Source organism: Mytilus edulis, chromosome 4 (assembly GCF_963676685.1).
Source record: "Mytilus edulis chromosome 4, xbMytEdul2.2, whole genome shotgun sequence".
Classification (NCBI taxonomy): Eukaryota; Metazoa; Mollusca; class Bivalvia; order Mytilida; family Mytilidae; genus Mytilus; species Mytilus edulis.
In genome coordinates, this window is record NC_092347.1 from 79,093,161 (window position 1) to 79,111,950 (window position 18,790).

The 18,790-nt window shown below is 32.8% G+C and overlaps 2 long non-coding RNA genes across 2 annotated transcripts; both read right to left on the bottom strand.

Moving 5' to 3' along the window:
• Positions 1–307: 307 nt before the first annotated feature.
• LOC139520634 (uncharacterized) lies at positions 308–2,942 on the bottom strand. Its single transcript, XR_011663933.1, has 3 exons — positions 2,835–2,942; positions 1,136–1,235; positions 308–469 (listed from the first exon to the last, which is right to left on the bottom strand). It is a non-coding gene; the product is annotated as an uncharacterized lncRNA (long non-coding RNA).
• A 6,783-nt stretch (positions 2,943–9,725) lies between these two features.
• On the bottom strand, positions 9,726–14,890 carry LOC139520636 (uncharacterized). Its single transcript, XR_011663934.1, has 3 exons — positions 14,783–14,890; positions 11,349–11,967; positions 9,726–10,176 (listed from the first exon to the last, which is right to left on the bottom strand). It is a non-coding gene; the product is annotated as an uncharacterized lncRNA (long non-coding RNA).
• Between the last annotated feature and the right edge of the window lie 3,900 nt (positions 14,891–18,790).

The window sequence follows — 18,790 nt, forward strand, 5'->3', positions numbered from 1 at the left end:
CCTAGTTCCTGCCATGCCTTAAATCTTTCCCAAACACACAGATTTGTCTGTTCTCATAGTAAAATTGGAGTGTATACATGGCAATATCTGATGAACCTACGGAGATTGACCATGTGACATAGAGGTGTATGATGTTTTTTTAATATACAAATATATGTAAACTTTTGTTGTTATGATTGCCCATGGGAACCTTTCTTATTCAAGTTCACTTGTGCTACAAACTATTTTTATAATGGTTTATTTTCTAATATAAATGAGATACCCTGTAGTTTTACATTATTTGTAGTTGTGTGAAAAAGAATACAAGTTTATCAGGCACATATTTTAATTTACATTTCAACTCTAGAAAATATCACAAACAACAATTAGAATTTTGTCATTTTTTCACTCCTTGTACTGCCTTCTTCTTCTTTCCTCCCATCTTATATAACCCTAGAAGTGTATAACAACCCAGTGTTAAAACTGAAAGCTGAAAACAGAATGATAGGTTTATTATAAATATAGAAATTGAATTCACATAGTATTTATTCATTTCACCAATTGATTTTGAGTCTTAGACAAAAAAATGTTTATTAGAGCTGTTATTGGCTTTTAAATAGTTTAAGTAACTGGGAGTACTCTCAGATCTATATTTTTGTGTTCTTGAGTTTTTATGTAGTCTGTTTGATGCATTCTGATGAGTTAACAAGCCCTTTTAACTGTCAGATTTTTACAGTTTGCTCTTATGTTGTACTGTTTCACCACAAACCTGTTAGAATCTGTTTGGGCATGTCCCAAGTCAGGAACCTACAATTCAGTTAATGGTTTTGTACTTGAATTAGTTAAGGGTTTTGATCATTGTAAAATTTTCATGAGGCAAACTTGGGTATGAATTGAAATTAGCAATTTTCCAACTTGTAGAGAGGTAAAAATCTAGAAAGGTTAGTGACTCACTGCCCAAATTTAAACTCGGTTTAAAGTTTTGGTTCATAGCACTGTGTAAACTGTATGAGTTTCATAAAACTTAAATGAGTAAAACTTCAGTTGGAAACGAAAAATGAAACGGTCAGAAAAATTAATCACTTAATGCCTCTTTACCTAGAGTGTTTGCATAAAAATAAAAACATATTTTGTGTGACATGCATGGTATACTCACATTAAATTTGCCTCTTAAGGTAAATGTATTGAAGTGATATTTCCATCCTTGACCTTTGAATGTTGAATCTGGTAATCCATCTAAACTCATCTTGAATTACCTACAGAAGAAAAAAAGTTGATTTCAATACCTTTCCTATTTTAGTTTTAATCATAAAGAGTATATAACATCACCAAAAGCTATAAATATAAGTTGTGGAAATTAAACTTACAAAAAACATAATCTATTCCAAATTTTTAACCATCAACAGACTATCTAGTCAAGAATATAAATTAATTATGATTAAAGGTAGCAGTTTTTAGACAAAATCTTTCAAAATGTTGGGTTTCAAATTCATCTAGAATATATGCTAAAATTAAGGTTCATTACAACCTTTTGGCAAATATTCTACATTTTTATTTGCTGTATTTACACCACAAATTTTATTCTGAGTACAGGCAAACATTGGCACTTAGCTAGTAAATATATATGCTTTGCATATTTCAGAAAATTATAACTTTTACAGATTTTGCAATTCCTCTATTATTTTCCCCACAGAACATGCAGAAGGTGCCATATTAAGTTTGGAAAAAAGATTGACATCTTCGCTAATTTATAATGTAGGTGTGCTGTTTAGATTGACATGGACAATAGACAATTGCACAACAATATAATTAAGTGATCATTTCAACAGTGTACATGTACATGAGTGGATCATTTCAAATGAAATTCAGGTGCTCATCATTTTGCCCAATTGGATTGTAGCCTGGTTCACAGCTTTACAATTAATTTTCAAACTATAATTTTTTGTAAATTTGCATTTGTATGTCCTTGGACAATGTTGGAGAGATCAATTTATTGAATAGCGGTAACCAAATCACTCTGACAACCACTTTTCGAGAACTCTAATCATGCTAATAGAATACTTTGTTTAATTGATCTAATATACATTTTTGTTACTCTGGAATCTGTGAACCTTGACCCAAAAATCTGAACTTTTGACGGCATACATTTTTGGTACAACAATCACTTTTCCTTTTTGAAGTTTCATTAGTCCAAATAATTATGACGTCTGGCAAGGCTATTTTAATTTTTTTCTGGGAGGCCTTCCTACGAAAAAAAATGCCCATCTGACAAAATCAAAAAAAGATTTTATCTTTTTGGAGCACAAATTGCATTTAACTTTAATATATATCTAATGGATGCCCAGGGCTTAAAACTTTCCAAACTTCACAGGTAAGTCTGTACACCGAGTAGTTTTAGAGGTGAAAATACGGCTATATTTGTCCACGTCCGACATGTTCTCTTGTGATGCGACTCATGTCCAGTGATGGCGAAAAATAGTGATACAATGTTTATCAATCAGATGTTTTATTTTACCCTCTTCTGCAGTGGTGTCGTGATAAAAATATGCCCTTCAAAAATGACAAAATACAAAAAAAAGATTTTATTTTTCTGAAGAAAAAAAAATGTTTTAGCTTTTATATATCTATAATGAATGCTAGTATTTAAAACTTGACCAGCACAAGCAGCAGTTCAGGTCTTTCTATTCTCAAGACTGACAAGAGTATTTTTGATAAGTAAAACTATGAAAACGGTATTTTTTTTGTTGTGGAAGACATAAAATTATCATTTTTCCTTGTAAACTGTTTCAACACCAAATATTATGGCAATTTCAGGTTTAACATATCTTATCTGTGTTTGTAAAATTGAAAACTACCTTTTTCTGATGACTTTAAACAGTCATGCAAATCAAACCGTGACCTTGGGGTAAGGGTGACAACTGTGAATGAGGTGTTGATAATAGGCGTAGAAGCCCCGAACCCGGTACCATTTTCCCTCTTCACCATTATACAAATATATATAATGAACATGTAAATCAACACAAATCACAGTTCATACAATATCCACACAAACAACACATGCAATTGAACATACCTACTGTTTGTTAATAATTAAATATGATTTAGAACAAATGTGGAAACATGATTATGAAAAAAATATCATGTATATGATAAGAGAGAGAGCCAGTACAAAGAGGAATAACTCTATTCATTTATCTTAACTTTTGTCTCTTTTTTTTCCCTGCCTGCCCTGGAAATTTGTTTTTATGTATAAACTAAAATCTGTATTAAAAAACAAAATATTGATTTGTCATTATCCAGAGAAAAAGAGATTTTCTAAATTTTACGTTTTTCAGATTTGGAAACTTTTGAAATAGATACAGTACAATACCGATGCACGTCCAGGTGAAGAAAAGAAAAAAATGATTACCATAACATGCATAATGACCAAATCATCATTGGAAAAAAAAAATATTCAGACATTTTCAGACATTATCCAGATAAAGAGATTTTCTAAATTGTTCTTTTTTTTCAGATTTGGAAACTTTTGAAATAGATACAACACCGATGCACCAGGAGAAGAAAAGAAAACAACTGATTACCATTATGACCAAATCATCATTGGAAAAAAAATGTATTCAGACATTTTCAGACAATATCCAGATAAAAAGATTTTCCAAATTTTTCTTTTTTTTTCAGATTTGGAAACTTTTGAAATAGATACAATACTGATGCACCAGGAGAAGAAAAGAAAAAAAATGATTACCATTATGACCAAATCATCATTGGAAAAAAAAATATTCATACATTTCTGCGTCTTTCAATGCCTGTTTTTTTTTTTTAAATCCTTTAATATGTATAGATTTTATAAAATCTGACTGAAAAATATAGCTTGGGCTTTTGTAAATCCATTTAAAACACATATCTAAAATTTAATTATAACTTTGTTTTTCTTCATATAAATTTACCAAAGTCTTTAAAATAAATGTTTATAATAAACAATTAGTTCAAACTAAGTTACAGTAAGTTGCATGCTAAATTTGATGACAGATGTAACACGATTGCACTGTTTTTGGACAGACACACCTATATATAACATTCCGGTCATAAACTTTTAAGCTCACAAATGATGTCTTAATTGAATTCTACGCCATCGACATTTCGAAGAATTTTTGGAGCACCAAAATAAAGGAAGATATCAAATGATGTGCACTAATAATTACTCCATTTATAGATATATAAGCTATGAGTGCTAATGAGAATGGGCAGACAACTACAACTTAGTTTAGATAACAGAACCGTATGGTCATTATATTTAAAAGATTGCATGCCTATCAAATCAACATGTAATCGGGAAAAGAACTATTTGCTTATTAGAAACTAAACAACAATGTCTTTACTTGCAGTTCTACGTATTTTGAGATGAAATTCCTAGCAAAGTTCCATGTAAAGTTTTAAAGCTTCTGATAAAACATTTGGACACTTTCTATCATTTTCCCTACCACCATTAATATTGAAATAGGATTTTCTGCACTATTATAAATCAAATGCGATAACATATATATACCAAACAGTGTCTGAGGTATGATTAAAGTTACTATAAATGTAGCATGACCAAATTGTCACATTGTCCTTCTTTTTCTTGGTTGCGTGTACATCATACAGTTTTTTAACCAGATGGTCTGTTGTCTTTTTTTATATTCAATTATATTGTGTATATAAACGTCTTTTCATATGCCGCATATTAATAATAGAACACTTATTTTGCGTCACATTAACATAGTCTTATCCTGATATGCTTGTAATATTTGGCACTGGATTCCATGTCATAAACCGTGCAGGGATGATCATACAAAGACTCTTGAAATTTCAAGGATATTTACAAAGTCCCGGATTTTACAAATTCACTTTATACATCTAAAATGTGTAATAAACAACACAAAAAATAAACAAAAAACTAGAACACACCTGCGAAAGCGAGGGCATGTAATGCGTAGTTGAAAGTATGTAAACGGTTGTATGATGAAATTTTGTTACACCTTGTGATCAATTTATTTTGCAATCGTCAATGGCAGTCAGCAGGGTTTAAGAACATTAGTTGTTCGACCTGTTAGTCAAATGCGTTTTGTTAACATATTTTTTTTTCTCACTATTTTGGTCTTTTGGAAAATGTTGTTTGTGCTGTATTTAGACCCCTCTTCAACGAACAATATATATGTCTCTGCTTTCTGATGCGATCTAATGTTACCTTAAAATAGTGGAAAGTGAGTATTTCATGTCTTGTCACATCTGAATTATAACCTTATGTCGCAAATGGAATCCTAAATATTTGATCGAAATAAAATTTGACAGCCGTGTCCAAAATATAAAATAAGGATAAAGAGTAATTGTGGTATCTGTTTTCATAGAATGTTCACGGGTAGTAACCTCGTCATATCGAGGAGGGTGTAGTACAGTGATTTTGTCTTAGTTTGGTTAAGTTTGACATGACTTTAACTATTTCACAAGAGATGCCGATATCCGCGACAGAGACCATCATGGACATACGGAGAAGTAATGCTATGTGAAATAGAAGTAGTGCTTTCTATTTTTTGTAATTATTATATCGAAAACTAGTTTAAAAGAACAGTTACTATCTAAACTATATCACAGGAAAACATAAAATAACAAAAACACCGAACTCCGAGGAAAATTATTATCAGAAAGTCCCTGAACCAAATGACAAAATCAAAAGCTAAACACATCAAACGAATTAATAACAACTGTCATATTCTTGACTTAATTGGTACAGACATTTTCTTATGTACAAAATGGTGGATTAAACCTAGTTTTATAGCCAGCTAAACCTCTCACTTGTATGACAGTCCTTTAAAATTCAATTATATCAAGGCCGTAACTAGGCCTTATATTTTAGTGAGGCATAATAATTGAGCCGAGCGAAGCGAGGCGAAATTTTTTTTTGAGAGTATGAAATGAATGGTGCAAAATCCTGCATTCTAGGCATTTCAAGAGAGCTTGACAATGTTTTGAATTTGGACACTTTTTATATAAATTTTTCATATTTAAAAACATTTACAAACATTAAATTTTTAACTATTTTATCTAAATTTAAATGTCAGATAAACATTCAAATATCAGTTTGAGTCTGAACAGAACAGACATCACTTCAGTAAAGTTTGCCAATTTTTCTATGGCCGGTTTCGTCAAATCGATTCAGAATATTTTGTCTGCTGATATCCTTATCGCGATGAACATGGAGCATGGCAAGACAGCACAATCTCTCGCCACCCATGCATGCCCTTTCCCAAGTTTTCAATCGTTTCAGGACAGACTGTGTTTTTAGCGGTAGCACACTATCATCAACATAATGATCGACGTTTTCTTCTGATTCCTTCTCCATCAACAATTCGATAGCAGCATCGGTAGTAACAGTTGGGTTGGAAAAAAGGGAATTTAGCTTTTCTGTTAGCACCATCATACTGTCGCTGTTACAAAATATTAAACTCGCTTTTATGCTGACAAAGAGTAAACAAACTTGGAATAGAGTGAGATAAGATACATGAATATGATTCTATCTGGAGTTAGTTTACTTGTATGATATGGGTACAGGGGAATTGGAATGAAGTTTTCGCCGTTTCCATGTAGGTCCGTGATTTCAAATTATTTCGGGAAATAGTCGGTGGTAAGATATGTTAGTTCCAGAATCTATAAATTTAGGGGTTAGTGGTTGGGGTGTCCGATTCCGAAATCACGAATATAAAGACACGAAATTCCGTAGTCCTGAATAAGTAAAGACAAAATGCCGTTTTAAAGGTCCTACCGTTCCTCATTAATGTCAAATTGGAATACGGGATGTTCTTTCAATTTTTAAGGTTAAAGAAACATGGATAAAAATTAATCCATGCATGTTTCATATTATTTATATTTTGTTTATCTGTAAACAGAGAACAAGTAAAGTTGGTGAAACGGAGAAATGAATACGCAGACAGGATTGTCCCCTTGCGATGCCCAGTACTTGATTTGTCAGTCTACTTATCCATGTTATGGTTTTTGGATTAGTTCCAATGAAGTTATATTCAATACTCAGATTCTGTTCACAAACAGCATTAGTTTACTAGAATTATTCTTTATTTACCTTCAGTATCGCTTTTATTTTTTCTGCAAGAGCCTGTTTTTAACCAGAGATCCACAATGATTATCGTTACTAGGTTGATTTAATTGAGAAACATCACCCATTGGGATGCCGAGTTATATCCAGGAAGAATAATTTAAAAGGAATGATGACAAGTTATGGAAATTAAGGTTGAGACAGAACAACAAATGACAATTATATTTCGTATTTAATATTTACCATAAAAAAAAAATCACTGCATGTCGAAATTTTAGTGAGGCAATTGCCTCACTTGCCTCAATGGTAGTTACGGCCTTGTATATTAATTGACAAGGATGTGTGAACAAAGTCAACACTGTGTTATAATCTTTGAAATCACTGTGAAAACAAACAAATATGTCAACAAAGAAAAACAAAAAGACATATATAGACAAAGCACGTAACAAAAACAAAAGTTGAGAAAAAAAGTTTACCATAGCACAATATTCTTTGTAAGTCCTCCGATTTGCTGCTCAATGTAATATTCATTTAAGCCACGAAGGACATATGATTCGACAAAATCTCATTTGATCCTTGACAGATGATGTTTTTGTATGTGGGATTACATTTATTCCTTATTCTTTCACAAGGCACTCGTAGTAGTACGATCTGCATACAAAGACAGGTCACGAAAAGTAAAGTTGTTTATTAAAACTGAGAATGGAAATGAGGAATATGTCAAAGAAACAAAAACCAGACCAAAATAGCAGAAAACAGCCGGTACGCTTCAAATTTGGTTTAAAAGTATTTTTTTCTTTTTAATCAGCTGGTGAGTTGTATAACTTCGTTTAATTACATGCTTATTCAAACAAACTATTGAGGTCTGGAGTTTGTATGTCAGTAACCGCTATTAGTCCTTTGTTCATTTATGTATCATTTATGTACCAATGTCTTTTTTCTTAGTTTCTTTTGTTACCTATTCTGACAACAAATGCAAGTTTTTAACGACCTTGACTGGCCATACAGCCCTTGCACGGTCGTAACCTATTCTGACATCAGACTTGGACTTCTTTTAAACAGAGTTTTACTTTACGTATTGCTAGCTGTGTTTTTTTTTTAATTCTATATTGGTTAGAGGTATATGGAAGGGTTGAGACCTTACAAAACATGTTTAACCCCGCCGCATATTTGCTCCTGTCCCAATTCAGGAGACTCTGGCTTTTGGTCGTCTTTTATATATTTTTTAGTCCATTAATATATGTTTGAGTTTAGTGTGATGTCCCTTTTTACTGGACTAGTACACAATTTTATTTATGGGGCTAGCTCAGGACCACCTCCGTGTGCAGGATTTTCTCGCTACGTTGGAGACTCATTGGTGGACTTCGGCTGTTTTCTGCTCTTTGGTCGGGTTGTTGTCTCTTTGACACATTCCCCATTTCCATTCTCAATTTTTATAAATATTGAACTGAAATACATATATAATAATTTGGACCTAAACCATGACAAACTTGATCAAAACTATAACGAATTTCTAAACACCTAATCGAACCATGTCAATCACTTAACCAAACCATAGCAATTTCGATAGTTTGCTTATTATGCATTTAAATCTTGAAACAACAATTCCAAATTGAATGTGAATCGTTTAGCTAACAATAGAGATTCAAACATCTTATTTGCTTTTTATTTGCTCGTTTGAATAGAACTGAGGCAATTGTTCCGGAAGTAAGTAACTTAACTTAACCATGTTCAACTTGACCAAACTATGACAAAATCACTGTAAGAAACGAGGTTACTACTAGTGAACATTTTTTTTTAAAGATACCACAACTACTCGTGATGTTATAAAGTAACAAAAATAGAAATTATAAAATGCCCAAGCACATTTTTTGGTATTTTATTAACATGTACGTATCATTCATATAATAGATGATTAATAGTCGAACTCTTTCAACATAATGTGCACAGATGTTCGCTAGGACTCGTACATAGTATTTTCTATGCAAATGCGGTGAAGTTTGTATTTTACTGTACATTTTGAACATTTGATTTTTTTTATTAGATTATAAAAAACAACTCGATAAATTTGTAAACATCAATCAAACAAATGGATATCGTTGTAACCATACAGAGATACACCAATGTTATGAACAGGCCTTTTTGTAGAATTTGATAAACTAAAAGGACATTGTTGAGCGCAGATATACATTTATAATCCCACCACATTCTTATTCATTATCAGGAGTCTGTTATTCAATGGTTTTTGCCTGCGATTTTTGTATTTTGTTTCTTGTTTAAGAATGCGAGAACAGCCCATAAAACCAGTTGTTGGAAGGATACGGGTTATGTCGGTTATGTTCATCTCGTAAAATTTATAATGGTGTGATACTAGTAAACGCCTAACGGCTTGATTTTCAATATGAACTATACCATGTATACCACTTTCAGTTTAGGCCAAGCAGCCATTAAATAATATTATAATTGATAATGAAAACAGTGAATGTGTCAAAGAGACAAAAACGTGACCAAAGAGCAGAAAACAGACAAGGTCACAGATAGACATTCAACACTGAGGGAAATCCCGCGGCGCACCCGGAGGCGGGCTGGACTGAGGCGTTTGTCTGAAAATACGTCATTTTTTGGGTTCAGTATTAAATTTATCTTCTACTTCATACCAGTATGCTGAGAGGATACCTATTCTGTTATTTATTATGTTTGCACATGCATTTGACATACATTTACTTTATTTAAAACCATTTTAATAAACATCATATCCACACAATTAATCTTCTAGAATTTATTCCCATTGTATAATCATTTATTCCAACGTAAATGTCATAATGTAAATTTTTCACTAAATAAATAACCAGCTTTGCATCTTCCAATCCCAATAAAGGTTTCAATGCACAAAAAGCAGTATGTGCCCATCACAACTATACTAGTGACGATATCATAATAAGACCCTCCATATACGAGATGGTAAGCAACCATTAAAGGGCGAATAATATAAACAGTTGCACTTAAGTATACTAAAGTTATTTGTATAGCTTTGTTTTCCTTTGAGCATCTGCTGCACAAACCACTAGGTGAGTTGTCAGACAAAAAAGGTAAATCCCAGAAACGGAAATCTGAAATAAAAAGACATTCAATAAGTAAAGCTTACATTGTAACTCTTATGAAAAAGAACACTATGTGCTTTCTCTTTGCAGTTACCTACTAGCAGAAATACGGAAAATAGTTAATCTACAAAATTGACAGTGATATGCACAAAATTGTCAGTTATATGTAGAAATTTTGTCAGTCATATGTACAAAGTTGTCAGTAATAAGTACAAAATTGTCAGTATTATATGTACTACACAATTATTATAATATTTGTCTTTTTCTATTTAATAAAGTTGTAGCTTCATTAGTCATAGTTTAAAAAAAGATAGAACTGTTTGAAATTTTAGAAATAAATGTATTTAGTTCTGCTTAGTTTTGTACATTAAAGCGTGATATGGAGATCGTCTGCTACTTTTGAAAGTCACAAGAGACAACTTTTCTCTTCTAAAGGAGTTTTAGTATTCCGACTCAGTATATTTTGAAATATACCCCAATACAAGGAAAAGCTGTCGATATTAGCGTATTTTACTTAGGATTTCTACAACTGTTACAGCTTTTTGTTGTTGAGTATTGCATATAAGCTTGCGTTCGGTTACTGCTATCATTTTACGATTCCTTATAATGCAGTATGAAAATATACGTGTTTCGTTGTTTTTGGTGTATGTATAAATGTTCGAATTGTAAATTTCATCAGTGAATAGTTGTCTTTACAGTAAAACTAGATGTTTTGTCCTTCAATTTGTAGCTGATGCCTGATCTTTGATACTCTGTGTTCATTTAGTTCAAAACTCGAGGCAATATAAGCTAGTTTTTTTGCATATCGACTTTTTCATGAATATATAATAGGAAATATGTTCGTATGCGTTACATTATACATCAACACGGCTCACACAAACAACGACATCGGACATAAAGCTGCAGCTCTAAATCGACCTATTTTAAGAAACGTGTATGTATATACATATTGTACACAATACCGTATTCAAAATTTAGTTACACCCTTTTTATACGTGTGTCGTGTCGTTAGTTAGCTGTCTCATTGACATGTACCCCACATCTCCTTTATTCGTCCTTTTTAAAGTACCATAGTTGTTAGATTATCATTATTCCCTGATATTACAATAACAGTAGTTTAAATATTGTGCCCCCTATTCTTATTTGAAATTGTTAAAAAAAAAAATTGAAAGATGACTTACCTGTACTTGGTTGAAACTTTCTGATTAAAATGAAAGTTATGACCATCGGTATATAGATTAAAAGGTATTCATAAATCAAATAATATGGAATAGGCAAATTAATTCCACATGACGTCAAACGGAGGTGAAATGTAGGTTGTACATCAACTTTGAGGTCCTTGCTGTTGTTTTCACTCAGTTTTCTACTAGATAAAAATGAAGTTATGCACAAGACATAAATCCATACGAAGATTCGAAGAAAAAACGATCTGGTCAAAACTTTTAGTGCTGATGTCAATATGGTGCATAGAATAAAAGTTGTTACAAGCATCGACATAATACGAATATCTACACAATGTATTGCTGGTTGTATCTTTGATTTCAACGCCATTAATAGAATAACGCTGTAAAATTCATGTAAGAATCCGAAGAGAATGAGTAACCATAGTGTACAACAGTTCCGTCTTTTGATAATGGGCAATACAAGAAGCAGGATAAGACCTCCACAGAGAGACGTGATAATCACCAGAAACTGGAACACATCAAATACTATAGCAAAACTCAAAAATACTGAAACTGGTTCCATGGTGACCGGTTCCAGGGTGGAATCACTATGTGAAGAGTTCGTCATTTAGCTGGACTAAAATATAAATTTGATTGTGTAAAATATTCATTAAATGCGAGCAGCTTTACTTTATGAAATATTTGTATTTGCCTGTACATATTTTTCTGCTCAAGTACCAAGATCGCATGTTTACCCAGAAATATATTTGTTTTTGTGTTTGTGTCATTCGATTGCTGTCTGGGTATGTTATACCTTATAAGTTATAGCTCGATTTCATAAGACTGATTAGTTATTAAAAGATTCAAACAATCGTATTTACCATTTAACGATTCCAGCTTTACAAGTTTGTTTTAAACAATCAGTTTAGTCGATTTTTGCCCCATGCATATGTATTCCTTCAGAACTGCCAAAACCGAAGAAAACTTTGATAATCATACCTCATTTCTATACTTTCTTTTTCTTTTTAATGCTATACCAAATAATAATCTTATATATGCTGTTAATCGTATTTCGTGTTGTTCAATCGTCAGTTTTCTGTGTAATGCTTATTAAGCTACCAGGATAGCATCTAAGATTCGAGAAATGGTGGCACGGATGTCGAACTTGTAAATATAGCAGCGACCGTAGCAATGCAATTTTATTTTGGGAAGATTTGTATGCACTTCGCCCCTACTCGAATCAATCACAAGATATTGTTTGTGTCTTTTTTCTATTTTTTTTTTTTTTTGCCGCAGTGGTGTCATCTAAGTTCATATTCAGATATCAAAAGCATGTCAACACTGAGGACATGTGAGTTCGCGGGAATCCCGCTCGTGACCAGGTGCATCCTACTCTGAATAGGGTTGCCAGTTTTCTTGTCAAAGGCTGGTGGTTCTCCCCAGTTACTCCGGTTGCCTTCACCAATAAAACCCGGTGGCCTTCACCAATAAAACCCGGTTGCCTTCACCAATAAAACCCGGTGGCCTTCACCAATAAAACCCGGTGGCCTTCACCAATAAAACCCGGTGGCATTCACCAATAAAACCCGGTGGCCTTCACCAATACAACCCGGTGACCTTCACCAATACAATCCGGTTGCCTTCACCAATAAAACCCGGTGGCCTTCACCAATAAAACCCGGTCGCCGCAATATAGCAAAATGTGCTAAAAGTGGCTATAAATACCAATAATCAATGAATCGATTATTTATTTCCCCGTTCACATCTTCCATAATTGTTGTATTTACATCAGTAATTATAACGTTCATACTTACATAGTATATGATTGGGAATGGTAATGAGAATATATGTCAACCCGATCAAAGCACATATATATTTAACGGATGTATAACAGTCGAAGGCCACCAATGGGTCTTCAACGCAGCGAGAAAATCACACACCCAGAGGTATGACTATTATATGATTAACATATTAATATATTCACCTATATATTTAATACATGTACAAGTTCGTCTATTTATTCTAATTGAACAACATCTTAAGGGCTTTTATAAAGAACATACTGATCTTATTAAAAATATATGTGACATTTTAAAAAGTGCATGTTGATTGATCTATTTAGTTGGAGTACAAATTTGATGAATTACTATTATACGTCATAGACTTGTTTTCCAATTTGTTATAAATCATTTAACTGTTAGAACCGCTGATCAATTCCTTGCAGCCAATTTAGTAATTGTTAGTATTTTAATTGAAATTTGTTTTCACGATCCAAACCGAGGGTCCCCGGATATAGACACAAGACTAAGTTTTTCCAGCAGTTTCTCTCTGCTAAAAGGGGCATAATTTTGGCTATATACAGGATGAAGAAATTTGCAGCTGAGTGGGGCCGGAATTTGATATCTCTAATATAAAAAGTGTCATGCAGAATGCCTTCTGCACAATAAAGAACCATTGATTTTACGTACAAGTCCTGCTTAAAGGGACACTACCGAATTGGACTATTTACCGGGTTTGTAATAACATGAGCAACACGACGGGTGCCTTATGTGGAGCAGGATCTGCTTACCCTTCCGGAGCACCTGAAATCACCCCCATTTTTTGTGGGGTTCGTGTTGCTTAGTCTTTATGGTTTCCATGTTGTGTCTTGTGTACTATTATTTGTCTGTTTGTCTTTGTCTTTTTCTTTTTTAGCCATGGCGTTGTCAGTTTATTTTTTTATCTATGAATTTGACTGTCCCTCAGGTATCTTTCGCCCTTCTTTTCTGTTAATTACTAAAATAACGCATTATCCATGCAGTTCCAGTTCAAATTTCCAATCCTGCAACTCTTAGTATCGAATCTTTGCAGATCGTCCTACTAGATTTATTGTAAACTGGATATGTATGAAATACTTTCCACTGAACGTTTAACAAGCAATAATCACAATCATGTTTGAAAGATTGTGTTTATAGATTTAAAAGCAGGGTAAAATTAAAAAGATAATAGGCGATGTAAGTCACATAATTCGGCAAGAAACAATTTTGTTTTTAATTATCAGTCTAATTGTAAATCTAATAAATGTTTGGCATTAATTAGCAGTCGTTTGTTTTCTTTTATAATAATAAGATCAGTATTTTTCTTAAAGTTTTCAATATCTGAAGGTAGACAATTCAATTTAAATAATTGAAACAGTGTATACATCTGACATTTATTTCGGAAGAATCAAGAATGTTTTCTTTTGTCATCAAAAGGGATACAATATTCCAGACCACAAGTGTGAAAAGTTTGTCTTTTTAATTAACTATAGAAATGTACATTTTTACATCATAAATGTGTAAAAGTAATAAGGTACAACAATTTGACTTTGAACCTGTACAATAACCATGAAAAGTAGCTGATTGAATACAAGCAAGAAGTGTAATGTTTATTAACGGTAATAGAAATAACAATAAAAACATATCAAAACTTACCTTACTTATTAATGGAGACATACAGACAGTCCGAAGTAAACACACATGCAGATAGTGTTTATAAAAAAATAATACATATTCATGAAAAATGTCAATACTTACGTATTCATTTATCATAGTCATATGTATGTAAGGCCTTGAGCAGGATAATAAGATGTCACCAAGACAAATGTTGTCGATTTATTTAAGTTTTTATAGAAACAGCTGTGTACAAATATATATCTTGTAAAAATGGAATCAATAACAAGAAGAAATATAGAGAAAATATATTTAACAAAACTAAACATTAAAATATTAGATTGAATTATGAAGATCAAAGCGCAACCTGGCGCAGTCCTCTGACATTAGCCGACTGACCTACTGGAAACATAGGGTTGTAAACCGATCTTCCCTTCTTGCAGAAGTCGAGTTTTTATTTTCCTACGTTATTTTGAAGGTGCAAGTTTGAATTATTTAAAGAATAAATCATCAAATTATTTCTGAGATCGACAGCATACTTATGCTTTGATTAAATTGGTTGAAAAAAAACCAACAGTTTAACAAGATAGATACCTTTCAATTTTAGACTAAAGAAAGAATTCAGCTATATTTAATTTTAGATTAATTTCATATTGGGAGAATGGATTTTTTTTTTCAATTTTGAATTAAAGTAAAGTTAATGAGTAATTCGGTTTTTTATTAGATTAAAGTTAGACAGGAACTTAGGTAGATTAGTTAACAGGACGATGGGTTAACTGGTTGACAGGTTAAATCGAATACAAGTTTATAGAAGTTATATGTCATTTTATTTCTAAGATGTGCTGGGATGGCACGCTGTTTTGCTTCATTATTTGTAGTAAACTTTGCGGTATGCAATGTTATATTCTGTTTTTAAGATGTGTTGAGGTGACACGCTGTTATGCTTTCCTATAAATATGTATATGAAACCTTGCGGTTTGCAATGCTTTTTTTGTTTTGAGATGTGGTTATACTTCGTGCCACGAATGTCCACTTCTAAAAAGCCACAAATTACTTCAAATGCGAATTTATAAAGTACAAATAACAACACAACAGGTGACACAAGAAGATAAGGAACTGCTTAATACCTTTTCGGCACAGCAGAGGTTGCTTCCAGATTGATGTAAGGTTTTTGGATTTAATCGTTATAGTTTTCTGCCAAATTTCCTGTCGTCCTACGTGTTTTTTTTTTATATCTTTCGTCACTTACTTCAGTCATCATTTTCAATACGAGACCATATATTAATATGAAGTCGTTATGTTGAGTAATACAGAAGAAATGTGTGACGAAAAGATGGCATGCAGTTCAAAAATGGAGAGACTCTCAAGTTCCAGTGATACCGGAGAAATGTGTCGAAAATATTAATTGGACAGACGGACTAAGATATTAGTTGGTTTCAAATTAGCCGCCTCTCGCATGGGTGCATTTAATTTATAAGAAATAAGGACCTATGTGGCCGAGTATTCGAAGTAGTCCATCTACTGTATCACTAGTCTCTCCACACTGTGGCTGTATGTTAGAACCTTTCACGCGGCAGTAGCGTCCAAGACTCCAATCTCAATTGACTATTATTGTTAGCTTTTCTTCCGAAGGTCGGTGCTTCTCTCCGACAACTCTGGTTTCCTCCACAAATAAAATTTGAACGCCACTATATAGCCAATATTGCTGAAAGTGACGTAAAGCACAAACAAACAAACAACCAATCAATCAATCAATAAAGATATCAGTTAACTATTATATGATTGATAATTGCCATAAGCTTTAGGCTCAGTGGTAACAATTACGTTTATGTTCTGGCCATCGTTTCACAAAGAATCGTACGACAATCTTAGATCGTACGTCGGTCGTAAGTCAAATCGTAAGTTTTTGACCGTTTCATAAACAATCGTAAGTAGAATTTTATCGCAAGTTTGATCGTAAACTTACGAGTATTAACAGGCAGTCGTAAGTCAAATCGTAGTGATTTAACCTGTCGACAATTTGTAAAAATCAACAACATTACATTATCTTAAAGAAAAATAAGTGTCATTGGATCATTAGAATACATGTATTTATGTTTTATCGGTAATTTGTACATTTTTCCTTTGATGTGTACTCGCTGATAATGTCAGTATCAGTGAACTGGCCGTGATATAAAAATTATTGGGTTAGTACGCAAATGACATGCGCGAATGCAACGCGTAAGGATCTACTTTCTCCTTTCATTCACAAAATTGCGCGTGATTTTTATCGCAGAAACGCACGAGATTTTTGGCGAATGAAACACTTGACATTGATTATAACTTTCACAAAGTAAGTTTAGCCTTTTTGTTGTGAAAAGTGAACAAAATGCATGAAAATTCCGACAGACATAAAAAAAAAATGCGTTATCTATAACTGATATATGAAGTACAACTAACACATCGTCTATAGACTATGGTGTTCCATTCCGAGTTAATACATACGTGTTATGACACAGACTCGATCATAACGATCGATAACGATTGAACGTCATATGTCGTATCAATCAACTCAATGTATTTTTATGAAGACACGATCGTAACGATCGATACGATCGATAACGATTGAACGTCAAATGCCGAAACATTCAACTCAATGTGTATTGATGAAGACTCGATCGTAACGATCGATACGATCGATAACGATTGAACGTCAAATGTCGAATCAATCAACTCAATGTGTTTTGATGAAGGCTCGATCGTAACATCGTAACGATCGATAACGATTGAACGTCATATGTCGAATCAATCAACTCCATGTATTTTGATGAAGACTCGATCGTAACGATCGATACGATCGATAACGATTGAACGTCAAATGTCGAATCAATCAACTCAATGTGTTTTCATGCCGGAAGACTCGATTGAACGCCATATATGGAATTAATTAACTCAATTTGTTAATGATAACTACTTAATAAATTTTATTAATAAAGATTTAACAAAATAATTTGTATTACTGTATTTCCCACTTCAGCACTGATGGAGATAAACTCTATGAAATTAAACCATTGTGGTAACGTCATCCTATTCATTTACCGTGGATTCTTTTTCTAGAATCAACACTTCCTAAATCTGTCGCTGAAATGGACTCACCATATTATATTGTTTTGTTTCCTTTGTGTGCCTAATTTCATTAAATTTGAACAGACTAATTTACTGATTTCTGTTCACTAATGGAATTGTTTTAAAAACTTACCTTTATTTTTTTTTTGTGATTTCTATATGCCTTCACTGGGAATCGAACCCGTCCATAAATTCTGTTACGTGTTACTGACATCAACATATCGACGAAACCTCTGGGCTACCAATCGGTTACGATTTAGATGTGTATTTTATATATATATAAATACATATATGAGATACATCGGTACAACAGACACACAGGGCTTGTACCTTTATATAAACATAACAGGCAAACGTGTAGTATGAATTGGTAGCCGAGAGGTTTCATGGGTAAGATAAATGAGTTTCAGGTACGGACTTGTCTGTTTAGGTTCGAATCCCTGAATTCTCTTTGTTGTCTTTATTTTCTAGTTTTCCAGTTTTGTTCTTATTTTGAACATTCAACTCAATGTGTATTGATGAAGACTCGATCGTAACGATCGATACGATCGATAACGATTGAACGTCAAATGTCGAATCAATCAACTCAATGTGTTTTCATGCCGGAAGACTCGATTGAACGCCATATATGGAATTAATTAACTCAATTTGTTAATGATAACTACTTAATAAATTTTATTAATAAAGATTTAACAAAATAATTTGTATTACTGTATTTCCCACTTCAGCACTGATGGAGATAAACTCTATGAAATTAAACCATTGTGGTAACGTCATCCTATTCATTTACCGTGGATTCTTTTTCTAGAATCAACACTTCCTAAATCTGTCGCTGAAATGGACTCACCATATTATATTGTTTTGTTTCCTTTGTGTGCCTAATTTCATTAAATTTGAATAGACTAATTTACTGATTTCTGTTCACTAATGGAATTGTTTTAAAAA